We start from the raw sequence: 14,661 nt of genomic DNA on the forward strand, positions 1-14,661 counted from the left end.
ACGCAAAAAGAAATTATTGGTACAGCCTGGAAATCAGGTCTTTGGCTCATCTCAAACTGACAACAGAAAGAACAGTAAAGTGGGCAATCACCTCATTTGTAAGAACAGTCTAGCATCTCCATGTGAAGGGACAGATAAAAGCCAGCTGTTTCATTTCTGCACAGCCTGAGCTTTGTTGAAGACATCTGAGTGTCACCAAACCCTGCAATACATGACCAGGATACAGGGAGGGCCACGGTGAAAAGGTGGGTTATGCCTTTATATGTGACACGGTGTAAAGAAGACTTACTTCTATGTTAGCTGTGAAATCAGGAATGTCTATTAAAGGAGTCTCACCAGCATAAAATTACCATGACTAGAATAGTTTAACACCCCATGGCAATAACCTGACAAGAACCGATTGGAACTCATGAACCAGGCTGATGACGTATGTATATTGCCGTGAAGTTAGTACCATAGCTCCTTGAAGAGAGTTTAGCTCTGTACTTAACATCTATACCAAAAAATACCTGTTCAGGTTCCCAGGAGGTATGCTTTTTCCTAGTTTCCTGAGAAGGGTGTTTTACAGCCTCTGGATATACTTTTCTTTTCCCCTTTTCCCTTTGTCTTTAGGGGAATACTTCCTGGTAATGCATTTTATAGCAGCTGGGAGTTTAATAGGCAGAGTTGGTTATGTGTGTATGTACGCTTAATGAAAAGGAACACAATTTCTTCTGGTACATTAAAAATCAAGCAAGACATTGCACAGCTTGTAGACATTTAGTTTTATCTTTTTTAATACTTATAGCCTTTAGCCTTAAATTCTCTCTTTTTTTTTTTTTAAATACTTTAAAGAAGATGAATACTGCACAAGAGGCTTTAAATAAGTTAATATATGTCAAGCCTTAGATTGCATTTTCATTCTTATAAATGGCACGGTTATTGTATATCCCATTTGACTGCAAATACTTCCCAGCTTATCTCCAATTTGAAAGCTCATATTGTAGTTGAAATTAACTGGCCCCTATTAACTAGCAGTCAGGGAAGAATAGAATTATGTCTATGCTTTAGGAAGGGACATACAAGTCACAGGACTTAAGGATGTAATTTACTTTAAACACACACTTTGTTTGTCATTCTGAGTAAAGATGTTTGCTTGAATCAGGATACAAGTAGGCCATCTAGTTAAATAACTTTCTATTCTGAAAAAAGAATCTCTCAGCAAGACTTTTGTCTATTTTAAAGCATGTGTGATGAAGACTAGAAAACCTTTTACAAATAAAATCTTGCTTTATCATGTTCTATTCAGCAGAGAAACACACACAAAATGGGAGTATCTCTGTGGAGGTGTTCAGCCAAATATTAGTCGAGCCTTGTTCATCTTGTTTTCCTGGAGGTTGAAAGTAAGAGTGAGCCTCAGCAGTAGAGACACTCCAAAACTCAATTTACCGGCAAAACACTTTAAAAACTTCACATGAAGGGAAAGCAAAACTCAACAGTAAGTTTCTATGTTCAAACTGTCAACAGATCATTTCTTCAGACTATGAAAGTAAATAGATGGAATTTCCCTTGTTTTTCCAGGTATTAGCAACATTTTAAGACCAGAGCCAAGGCCAGAGTCCATCCCTTTGTGTTGAGTTGCCTGCTCTGTTCATTAGTTAATCGGTTAGAACAGGTAGGATTGATGGGCTTTTGCTATGAATTCTTTCCCATTTCTTCCAATTTAAAATAGAATAAAAAGGGATCAACACATGAAATGCTAATCACATTTGTATATATACACATTTAATTGAAAGAGGAAAATTTTTTTATACAGTGGCATGGTAATCAGAAAACTCTTCAAAGTTTGAAACCTTTTTACAGCTTTTATCGTGCTTACAAACTCACAAATAGATACTTGCAGATTGATAACTCCATGGAAAACCTTTGGGGTTTTAGGATGCTCAAAACTGATTTTGTGGGGGAAACAAACACTGCTTTACCTGTCTGTGTACAATGTAATATTTTAAAATTATTTTATTTCCTTTAGAAAAATCTTATGCATGGATGTAACACAATAAAGACTGAACTTGAAAAATCTAAAACTCTTTTCCTTCTAGGACACATATTTTGTTTTGTCTTCCCCTTTTCTTCTGATACTCAATTAACTGTACTTAATTTGAAGTCAGTAAGAACAAAACACTATCCTGCGTATGTGTAATCAAAGATGAGCCTTAGTAAGCAAAAAGCAATGAACTGCTGCAAGAATAAACATTTTAAACCATAATATCTGCACTTAGGATCTCTGATTAGTTTATTTAATAAAATACTGAATAGTTCCTTTTTCAGTACTGAAGACAATAGAATTAGTTCAGGTTTATAGTATCACCACCACCAACAAATTATTCGTGTTGCAGCACAAACTAGTAGGCCACAACAAGGCTTTACCATTGGTCAGACTCTACTGTCCATGCTCCATGCTGTTTCTCCTTCCTCCAGAGGTCAGACCACACTGTTCCTCCTCCATCCAACCCCCTCTCCCACCATCCTCGGAGCTATTTAACCACTTAGCGGAATGAGCTACAGCTGCACATCCATCGTCCATGTCAATCAACCCACTGCCTCGGGCAAGGCCACAGCTGCATGTTATCAATGCTAATCAACCCGCTGCCTGCATTCCTCTACATATTCTCATTTTAGGTTTGCAAGGACCCTCTGTCAAAAAGATTATCCTGTTGAGTGCTGTCTTGAATGGGGCCTAGATCTCTAGACTACCGGGTTTTGAAAAATATACTGAACCTAGATCGATTTTAAAACACAGGGAAGGCATGGAGAAACTGGCAGGAAAACAGTGCCTCAAAGCAATCTTTCCCTTGAAGTTTACAACTTTTGGACATTGATCTTGCCAGAAAGCTGCTAATCCATTTTGTGTGTGTGTCTTTAATGTCTTTAATACTTTTTTCTTAAACATAAATGAATAGAGTATTAAAAAAAAAAAAAAATCACTCATCTTTAGTCTTTCTTATAGCATTTTCCTGTTTGGAAACATTCCAAACTTCTTTTTTTTAATACATTTTTCTGTTTTAATCGTACCTTTCAAATAAGCTGAATAAGCCAAACCCCAAATATTCCAGGTTTTCTGCTTTATTTCCTCTTGTACATCATCTGTAATAAGGATCCCTAGAACTAGTGATGAATTACCAGAAAGCCCCAGGAGAGCACCAAGTGGGGGCTTTGATTACTTCCCAGTCCCACTCAAATCAAATAATCCTGCAAGACAGGAAGCTGCTTCCTTCTCCTGTAAGCACTAGTCCTGCTGTATGGTATGCTAGATAAGAACAGAAATGCTCAGATTGCCTTGTTTTCATTACATTCTGAAAGAAACATGTATAAAATATCTTATTCTATGTTTTGTAGCTATTCTGTTTTCTTATGTGTGTATATGTTTAAGGTATGTTTTAATCATAGTAGATAATTTTCAGGCTTTCCTTCCATTATTTGCAACTGTTACTCTGAGATGTCTTAGAAGGAGGCTTCATTTTAAAATAATCAAATAAATAGAAAAGAGGGTAATGTTTTACTGTTCATACAGTAAGATTTCATTTTAGGAGTTCCAGCTGTTTAGGAAAAGTAATTTTGAGATTTCTGCTTTTTCCAGAATTTTCTCCCAATAGTGAGGTTTTCTTACTTGTTTTTGCTAAATGACCTTTCTTGGTGTGTATATTAATTACAGATCAGGGGTGCTCAGTCTCTTGTCTGGACAGGCTGCAAAAGAACTAAACCAAATCAGTCTGAAGACAGTAGCTTAAGCACTGCAGCAATTTAGGAAAAGCCAACAGATAAGAAGAGGGAGTCAGTATGAAAGCTAACAGCCTCCATGCTCATTGCTTGGAGGCAGAAATATGGGAAAATAAAAATAAACAGACATTTATTATTTATAATGAAATTTTTCACAATGAATAGTGAAAAAAAACTTAGACAGCTATTACCAAAGCTAGTTCACTTATTTAACCAAAGCACACCCTGAAACCTTTCTTTGTAAGCAATAGCACTCCTACCAAATACTGTGAGTATAGGTCTAATTTATACAAGATACTGATTTCATGTTATTTGAAACTTGTCCTGGTAACGAACTATACTCATTCCTTGCATATGACACTTATAGTGACATCTTAAATCTTAATCTTGTAGGGGAGTTCTGAGCTGCTGAACGGGCTTCGGGACACGCATGCCTCTCGGTACTAGAAATGTATGCTCAGTTTCCCTCCATGCTTCACATCTTACAAGTATTTATTAGTTTCTAGGTGAACTCAATAGCCTGTTTATTGGTGTATCTGAGCCATAAACTTTCAGACACTGGCCAACCCATAATGATTGAAGTCTTACGTAACTGCATTTTTAAAAAATGTGTTTATTTAGAATCAAGAAACTAGAAGAATGCAAGGATATCCCGTGAAGGTAGGTTCTGCAGTCAGGAGGTGACAGTCGCGAGGGCGGGATCTCTGGGGATGAGCCGCCTGTGCAGGGGTGCCTGCGCCGCTCCCCGCCTGCTCTTCATGCTTTGTACACACGGTTCCCAGCAATCTCAGTGCGGGTAGAACTTACCAAAGGACTTACTAAAGAGCCATTTTCGACAGCAGCCCAACCCCGCCCCTGAAAAAAAGGGGGGCTGGTGTGAACTTCAGGAAGCAACTAAGCAACCAAGAGCTGGGTGAAGGCGCATGGAGGCAAGGAGGAGCAGGTTCTGCGGTGAGCTGGGAAAGGCGGCTGGTCGGATAAGGGTGTAGGATGGAAGCAGAGCAGGCACTTCAGAGGTAACGAGAAGACAAGAAGTTGGTGGGACTGACAGCACGTAGAGGAAGATAAGAAACTTTTCACGGTAATTTGGAGCTTTTCTAGTTTTCCAAGTATGTTTTTCAGAGTTGAACTCCATGTCAACAGACTTTAAGAAGATGTGGTGTGTACATTAGTAGTGCAGTTCACAATTATTCACTGGTCTTTTGCCCTTGCAAACTCAATATACACGTGATTCCTTTCACCAAAAATATCCCATCTCGGGGAGGGGGCGGGGGGGGGGGGGGGGGGGGAGGGGGGGAGAATCCAATACCTAAAAAACCCAAAAAAACCAAACCCACTTAAAGAAACCCAACAAACTAAAAAAAAATCCAGCATGCAAAATCCTTACATTCTTCTTTCATCCAATTCCACAGGCTAATCCCCAAGGAAAAAGATCTATGACAAGTAAATCTGAATTTTGCAGTGGGCTTCTGATCAATTAATTTTGGAACCTCTGGGATAATCCAGTAGTTATAATCTCATTTTCATTTAAAGCACAGTTCATCAGCCCAGTAGCTGACTATTTTTCTGCCTCTTGGTTTTGACATCTCTAGCACTTTGTTAGGAGCAATTAGAACTGCTAATGTAAACATCGTAACATGGTTGTTAATGAACAGAGCGGTTTTATTGCTGAAAAGAGAAAAAAAAAAATTCTATTTAAATCTAGCTATCATTGCTATCGATCTTTCTCAAAGGGAAAGCAGCCCAAAATATCAAGATAAAGGTGACTTCATATCTCCATGGTATCATTATTTCACTTACATTTGTAAAAATGAATAAACAGGTTAACAGAACTTTCGCTAACTCAACCCAAACAGACTGAACCAATTTCACTTTTTCCTTGAGCTTATAGCCAATAATTAAAAGAACATTTAGCAAAATCCAGAATTTTTAAAACTATTAGGAAGTATTTTGAGGGAGCAAGGTGCACATCACACTCATAGTCTGGAACCCCTGAGTCAGATATATTCTCAACTAATCTATTTTAAAGTAGCACTGTTTATCAAAAGATTGAACTTGTCCAAAATATAAGGTGAGGCTTGGTGAACTCTTTTTTATAAATACCATTCAGTTCTAAGTTGTCCCTTCACTTTGTATCTTGGTAGCGAGTAACAACTTTGAATGGGACCCTGCAATGTAAAATGCCAAGAGTTTAGTATCAAGAATTGTTCCTCAGGAGATCCACGTCACTCTGGAAGAAGTTACAGGCTGGAGCTCCTGTTCTCCGGTACAATCACTGTACTGGACGTGAAATACAATGCTCTGTGTGATCATGCATGGTGGGGAAACAGGGTCCAGATAAATCTCAGTCCTAGAATTCCCCCATTACTAACAACATTCTGATTTTCTTACTGTGGTTGGCTGGAGTCCTTGGGCATTGAGATCTGCTCCTGTGTGTCTCCTTGCCAGACTATGATGATAGCTTTAATCTTAATTAAAATTTAAAATTTAGCCGATGCAACAGGTCACAAATGTAATATGATCAAAACCACCATCTTAAATTAAAAAAAACCCAAACAACTGGTGATTGTTTGTTATCAGCTATTGCTATCAAGAGTTACCTATTATGCATCAGTTACCTTAATAATGAGCATCTATTACTTTTTATAAGCACTATCTCTTGTTTTTAAGTTTTTAATAATTAGTCTGCTGTGGAGAGTATGGATAGGCTTTGAACATCATTTATTCCACATCCAGATGTCCCTAACCTTCCATCTGCAGCTGGATTTTAATGCTGCTATAAGTTTTGGAGGAAGCTTTTCTGGTATTTTTGGATATAGGTCTTAGGAGTTGGAACTAGATGATCATTAAGGACCCTTCCTTCCCAAACCATTCTATGATCTCAAACATGCTCTGTAACTTTGCTTTATGTTTAAAAAAATCTGTACTTTAAAAATTATCACTTTCAAGACTTCTCTGTTAAGTAGGTCAAAATCTGGACATTACAAACTTCATTTAAAATTAAAGCCATATGGGGTAAATGTAAGCCCAGGAATATAAATCAATTTCTATTCCAAATACTTTCAGAAACCAAGGAGAAGGAAGTAAAATATGAGGATTTTCTTTGGGAGCCCTTTTGAAGCGTCACTGGAGGAACTTAGTGGAGTAAACCTAAATACTTACACTTTTTCTGAAACATATGTATGCCTTTAGAATCTAAATTAAATTTTAGAAGTCTGGAAAAAATATGCTTTTGACATATAATTATTAGAAATCGGAAACACTAAAGTTAGCACTTTCTCTTTAAATATGGAAAGTGTAGAGACCAAGATAAGCAGCAAGGAACTACCAGAATACGCTTTTCTGATGACAATTAGCCTAAGGCACTGCAGATGGCTCTTGTCCAAATTTCAGGAAGGAACCTGAAGACAGCCAGATTCTGGCTACAGATGTGTCATACAGGAAAAAAAACCCAGATATCCCCTGAGAAGTTTGTTAATTTATTTAGAAGCAGTAATATTTCTCCAGACTATTTCCAGTACAACTTCTCAAAGCTAGTGATTAGGCAGAATGCCTTTTATTAGACTTTTTGATGGTCTAGGGTGACACTATGTGGCTAATCTGAGCACTGAAATATCAATTGCCAGTTATCTCTCGGAATAACTCAGAATGAAACTGATCTAACCTCTTAATTCTAATGCTAAACAGGCAACTTTAGAGCATATCAGGCATTATGAATGTATGGTATGAAATGGTGAGCATGTCTGAACTTTTTGTTCTTAATTGTAACCTTCCCAGAGAATCACTTGACATAAATGTGATCATTCTTTCATTGTTGCACACTTATCACACTGAAAGTATACATATTCTGCCTTACAAAGGATGGAAGAGTCAAACTGTTGTGCAGCCCTCTCAGAAAGAGAAAAATATTTAATGAATTTCTTTGATACTGTCCTCTCTATCAGCAGCTTATGTTTTCTTAAGGCTATTAGGAAAAAAAACGGCCGACAATATTCCTAGTCCAACATCCTGACCTCTTTCCTGTTAGCTTGAAGTTATTTTGGTTTCTTTGTCCCTGCTCCCCCACCCCCCACCCCCGAATGACTGCTTCTGTCTCATCCAGTTACATGGATGTGTACACTCACAATCTAAGTCTGCAAATAATACCAGCCCTCTGTATTTGCATGGGTAATTGTCAAATTTCTTTATCCCTACAGTTCATGGCTAGCCTCACACATTTGCATGGCTGTCTGTTTCAGCCCATGTATCTTGAATGAAATGTAGCTCATAATTCCACAGATTTCAACAAGGCTTCACCAGTTCTACCTCTTAAAATTCAAAGCCATCAGCTTGTAAACTTATGCCATGTCCAAGGAAAACTCCCCTTGTATGACACTGAATGCAGAGTGGCAGCCATAAGCTTTTGGTATTCTAAACATATCGGTTCTTGTTTAAAGCTTATCAGCATGCACCACCATGTCATCTGGGAAAACCAGTCTGAGTGTGACATATTGTGCAGCACCCCCCAAGTGAATGTCTCAATCTGACAGATAACCATCACTTTAAATTGCATCAGGCCTTATCTCGCTATGAAAGCAACTGTCTTTTGTTGTCCTTCAGATGCAGCTCCATTTTCAGGTATCCACTTCTAAAATTTGGGGTAGAAACCAATCAGAGCCTGCTACAATGTCCAGGTATCATCTTTTGGAGCCATGAGTAAGGACTTTCATAATTAGTTCAAGCAGTTTTCTATAATCTCCACATAATCAGATCCTGCTCTTCCTTCAGGCCCCCTCTTCTCTTGATTTAAATTATAAGTGCGGCAATTTTAATAGTATTTCTATTTCTTTGATGCAATTTCTCCAAAGGCTAGTCCAGACCTCTTGCCAATTTGCTGAAGTGTTTCCCTCAGAACCAACATAAATCTGTTTTGGATTCAGAGATGGTCTAAACCAGATTGTCTCCTCAGCTGCTGTACTTGTCCCATATTTAAACCCACAGCAGGAACTGTGTATATATCTGATAATACTTCTGGGAATGGAGCTTCACGTTGTCCCTTTTGTGTACCAACTTTTACCACATCCACTGATGCAGTTTGTGAGCATGGTTCCCTGTCTCACTATTTTCAGCTTGTCAGAGACACTCAGCAACCACAAGTCTATCCCTCCTTCAGAGACATGAAAATTTTGCTGGTTAAGGATCACCTGAAGTCATAGACTCATTTAGGTTGGAAAAGACCTTTAAGAAAGAGCCCAACCACTAACCCAGGACTGCCAAGCCCAGCACTGAACCGTGTCCCTAAACACCACATCTACATGGCTATTAAACACCTCTGGGGACGGTGGCTCCACCACCTCCCTGGGCAGCCTGTTCCCATGCTCGGCCACCCTTTCCGTGAAGACATTTTTCCTGACATCCCATCTAAACCTCCCCTGGCGCAACCTGAGGCCATTTCCTCTTGTCCTGTCACTTGTCACCTGGGAGAAGAGACAGACCCCCCCTGCCCACAGCCCCTGTCAGGTCGTTGCAGGGAGCGATAAGGTCCCCCCTGAGCCCCCTCCTCTCCCGGCTGAACACCCCCCGTTCCCTCAGCTGCTCCTCACAGGACTTGTGCCCCAGCCCCTTCCCCAGCTCCGCTGCCCGTCTCTGGACACACTCCAGCCCCTCTACGCCTCTCAAACCAGATTTCAGTCACTTCCTTAGCTATAACTGCTAGAATTTCTATTCCTGTGTAATATTTTTATGATAATGATAATATTTTTACAGCAGAACAGTTCCTTTTCAAACCATTTGTTTATCCAAAGGGAATTTCTGCAGCTAGTTTGCTAGACAGATGTCCTTGCATTGATTACGTAGTAGAAATCAACCTGAGCATTTTGGTTGTCTATAACTCTCACTGACTTTTAACACTGATCCCCCAAAACTGTAAGTCATCATCATATTACAATTAGGTTTAAGACAACCTAGGTATTTCTGATGGGAGCTGCAGGAGCAGGGCAGGTAGAAGTAATGCCTAACTTTTTTGAAGTAGGTCTGACCTAACATTGTCTTAGCTGGTCTGAAACATTTCTATGTATTTCACTGACCCAAGGCATAAGGAAAAGGTAGACCTCCCGTTTTCCCCCTGAAGCTTAGCCTCCTAAATCTCTGGCAGATGGGCTTTCACTAACACCATAAAAGAGCATCCAAGCACTGTCTTACAATAGGAAGGATTCTTGCTGTCCAGTTCCCTTCAGTAGCATCACTTCATAATGTTCCCCACTACTGTTCTAGAAATTGAAGTGATCCTGCTTATTAGTCATTCAGCCAGGTAGAATTATCATTTAATCTACTTCTGTGGTTAAGGAAATATACAGAGCGTATAGTATTCAGTTTCTGTCTTCCCCACAGACATTTTTGCTATTGTAAGGACAGATTCAAATTCTGACACAATTTTGATAAACTCTTGGAACATTATTGACCTCAAATCTCTCTGTTGATCATGATTTGTAAGTCACAGGCCAAGTACATTCATTGGCTATCATATTGTCTTTTAAGTCATTATTATATGGTTGACAGCCTCTTCTAGAAGGTTTCATCTCAACCTACAGCAAACCCAGGTATTCACTACCTACACTGACAATAGGCTTTGCAATGACATTTCAAGTCCTAGAAGTAAATGTAGCTAATTCAAGCCCTTCTCAGGATGCACGTTCCACTGCATTTTCAGAGCTTTAACTTTAAGCTGTATGCTAGAAGCCCAACAATTCATTTTCCAACATTTTCACATGGACTGTATTGCTAATGAGACAAATAAGTATCCTACCGAGTTTTCCACTCGAAGGAAGCTGTATTGTCCCTCTGTTTCCTTGTCACAATGGTTTCAACAAACTGTTCCACAAAACAAGCAACCTGATGTTTTTTTTTAAAGGTGGGAAATCAAAAGTGTAGCTGTTAAATGAAGCTTTGACAATCTGTGTAACTAACGGGTAGATTTGAAGATTTGTGTTTAAAAATATGGTAAGAAAATACAATTAAAAGATGATCAGAAGAGAGCTTGTCTGTTTAAATGATTAGAAATTAATTTAGACCTGTTGGGGGGTTTGTTATTCCCTGCTTTGAAAGGGATCAGAAGAGTTCTTACTCTGAGCTTATAGCTCAAACCCATACGTTTATATGGTATGTAGAAACATTGCATCTTGTACCTGGGGCACGAAGTTTTGGCTATAGGAACGCAATTTACAGTCTCAAGTCCTGTACACTCTGCAAGCCAATAAAGAACTCACTTTGACAAAGATCCTTCGCCTGAACAACTTGCAGCTCCACAAATTTCTTAGCCCATCCTTGTTTTCATACCTCTGAATGTTCTTCTGTCATTTGTCCTATGCATTCAGTGCAGGAGTAAAGGCATTTCCTCCTTGGGAGTTGGGTGATGTGTATTATGCTCATCTATGTTACCAGCAGATCAAGTGCTCCTGCAAAGGAGTGTGAGTCACAGCCAGGAATTGCTGGATATGAAGAAGGCTTGTCTTTCAGCTCAACATAAAAACAGTTTTAGAAGTCTGGTGAACTTGTTTGTTTGTTCATCTTTCTTATCCTCAAGATGGATGCATTAATTTTTGTCTAGAAAAGTTTTAAGTATTATTCCTAAAGATTTAAAAGTACATTACTGAGTCATTAGATTATTATCAGCCTTTTCTGCAGCCATATTTAAGCCAAATGGAAAAGAAGAATCCCCCTCCCCCCCCAAAAAAAAAAAAAAATAAATCAAAGAATTTTATATCACCATCTGCATTGCTATCAAGCATTGTTTTAAAAACAACCAACCCCCCAAAAAAATCCTGAAAAGGTGCATGATCTAATGATCTAATATTTGGTTAATTTTGATAATCCAGCTGCCATAAACAAAATACCCCCACAGCAGTTCAGAAACAAAACCAAAACACAGGTAGAAGGAAATGAAAAAAAGAAAAGCTTATCAGAAAGCAAGAGCAATTCTTACAAGCAGTTCCTCCTTTTGATCAGAATAACAACATATAAAGGACTGCTTCAAAGCTCAGCAGTTTTCTGAGAATTATTGAAGCTTGAAGAGAGTGTTTCAAGTGATAATCTGCTGTTTTCATGGTGGCAGTGGTCTGCACAAATGATGTTAATGAGATTCAGTTCTAATGTCGTATGTCTTATATAGCTGTATTTTAATCTACGCACGGCATAGATTAATCCTTGGAGGGCAGCCAGAATGGGTGAATGAACACAATTTCTATTCTATAGAAATAAGAATTCATTTTGAAGATGAAGTTTAGATAATTTTTAAATTATTCATTCTCCATACAAAAGTGCTGATGTGGTGGAACTGTTTTGTGTAGGGTGTTCATTAAACCCACAGAGGAACAGACAGAAATATTTACACGTTGGTGATACTATGCGGTACCCTTGTGTAGCGTGAGCTGTAGGACCTGTGGAGAATTTGAGCCCTGCTGATTTTACACCGTTGCTCTCTATTGTTAAGATGTTCTTCAAATCTGGGTTGTATCAGCTCTATTTTCAACTGAATTTGAAAGAAAGTATTTCTTACAGCGTGGGCCATTAACATGGTGGAGAATGCCCTCACCCCCCTGGGGGCTGCTGCCAGAGGATTGCATCTGCATCATGAGAATTGGGTGTGGGGAATCATTACAGTTACCACATGCATTACGACAGTTCCTAGATCCTGGAGCATTCAGGCTGTGTTATACTGTAAAACACCTAAAAGCAGTCTACAGATTTTAAAATTTCATCATTCAGGCCTTGTTCTTCCAACGCAGCAAAATGTTCTTTGCCTGTGACTCAAATGCGAAGCGCAGCCTTTCTAAATGTTAGAAACTAATGCAACCCAAATCTTGCAAGAACAAGTTTCTGGGAGATCCTGTTCTAATTTATATTCTGTCCAGTGTCCTTCCCCTCATCCCTGTGTGGCAACTGTTCCTCTGTAGGGATGTGTTATGAAGGTTAATAGCTATTGCACAAATCTGACAGATTTACAAGCCTTTGTGTGACACTGTACATGTACAATATCAGGTTTTTCAATCACAAATCTCTGAGGATTTGTCAGAGATTTTAGGCAGAACAACAGATCACCACAGTTTCGGGAATGTAACGCTACTATTTATTTTTTCAGCTTTCCATATCAAAAAGCACAGCTGTGTATTCTGACTGGAAATGAGCTGTTTTTTATTCAAAGACCTGTTCCTGGCATTTCCCTATGTCTGAAATGAAAACGTAATTTTGCAGCCCCAATTCACTGTGTTGCTGTATTGTTACCTCAGCCTTTAACATCACAGGAAGCACACAAAAACAAATTGCATATTTTCTTAATTTCAGTATCATAGTTTGAAGAATAGGTTGAAAAACCTTACACACAAGTTACTTCAAGAAACAGAATACAACTTGATAGACCGAAATTGAAAATTACCACTGCAAAGGGAAATGGAGATTACTATGCAAGGGGAGGTTCTAAAAAAACCCCAAACCCTACAACAAAACAAAACACACCACACACACCCCCAAAAAACCCAGTCCCTTAAAACTAAACCAGTATATTAGTGTCCTTTCTCTGCATCAATACCAAACACACTACTGCTTGCATTGTTACTTCTTGAGATTGGCAGATTAAGATAAAGCACCAGAATGAACAGTAGGAGCCTGATGAAGTTTAATTTTTCAATGCATTTTAAGATATGTAAGAAGGATCCTTAAAATATGAGTGATTTCCAGTGTAGATAATTCCTCTCATAATTCTGCCTCTCTATTTAGACAGTGATACATCATAATGCTCATTTATGCCTTGCTTATAACCAAGTATTGGTTTTAATCAAAGAACACGGCTTCTCACACTCAGATACTCTGTGCTTTCGCATCGATGAAGATATCCTAAAAAGCAAGCAACTACAAAATTAAAGTGCAAGTCCATAATTCTGCACCCTTAATTGGCCTTCTATCTGTCAAGCAACATACAGACAGCACCAATAGCCACTGGTAGCACTAATGAGAAAGCTTATGCTCGGGTGAACTCACAGCAAGGAGGAGATGGCTACTGAAATAAGTAAAAGATATCTGTGGTCTATCAGTTCAAATATGAAATGAAGAGTAATAGTAGCTTTGAGATATTGAAAGTTAGAGAAAAATATATTAAAATGTGGAACATTGTAATTTTTCATTATTTCTAGAAATTATTTCAATTATAACTCTCCAAATGAGATTGCAAAGCATAACAGATTAGACCAGAAGTGAAAAGCAATGACAACAAATAAAGTTGCATCCCAAAGAATTGAAATATGTTTTGCCAAGCCAGACTTGTAGGTTGCAAATGCCCCTTGCTGCCATCAAAGGTAATCACGATTTTGGAATGAGAGAATAAAAGCAGCATTTCCTCAGTGGACCTTTGCTGCACTATTCTGACCCATAAAAGCCCAAATCTCACCGCAAAGTTTCTGAAAGTCTCTAATGGTAAGCAGCGGCATAAGAGACAAACAAAAAAGCAAGATTATGACAGACTATAAATCAAAGTGGGGACGGAGAGAGGGTGGCTATTGATGCAGTAGACAACACTTCATAATTTCACCAGGAATGTCCATTAGCCTCCTCCAAACTTGCTTAATAGCACAATGCAGGTCAAAATAACCTTGAAGGAGGTAATATTTGAACGAAAGTTAATTACTCCACTGACCTTTTCCAAGAAATAAAGTGTTGTACTCTGTCCTTTACCACATTCTCAACTCATCACCTTGCCAGCAAGCCAGTGCATAGATGTTCAAGCTGCAGTTTGTCCCATAAGACCATCACACAACCAGGTGTTTCTCCCCTCCTTCCCCTATGAAGTATTCTCCCCTGTTAATGAGCTTGTTTGCTATTACAGCAACACTTCATCTCAAGAAGCTCACACACCTGCTACTACTACATCTGTTCAAA

Source organism: Falco biarmicus, chromosome 4, assembly GCF_023638135.1.
Source record: "Falco biarmicus isolate bFalBia1 chromosome 4, bFalBia1.pri, whole genome shotgun sequence".
NCBI lineage: Eukaryota > Metazoa > Chordata > Aves > Falconiformes > Falconidae > Falco > Falco biarmicus.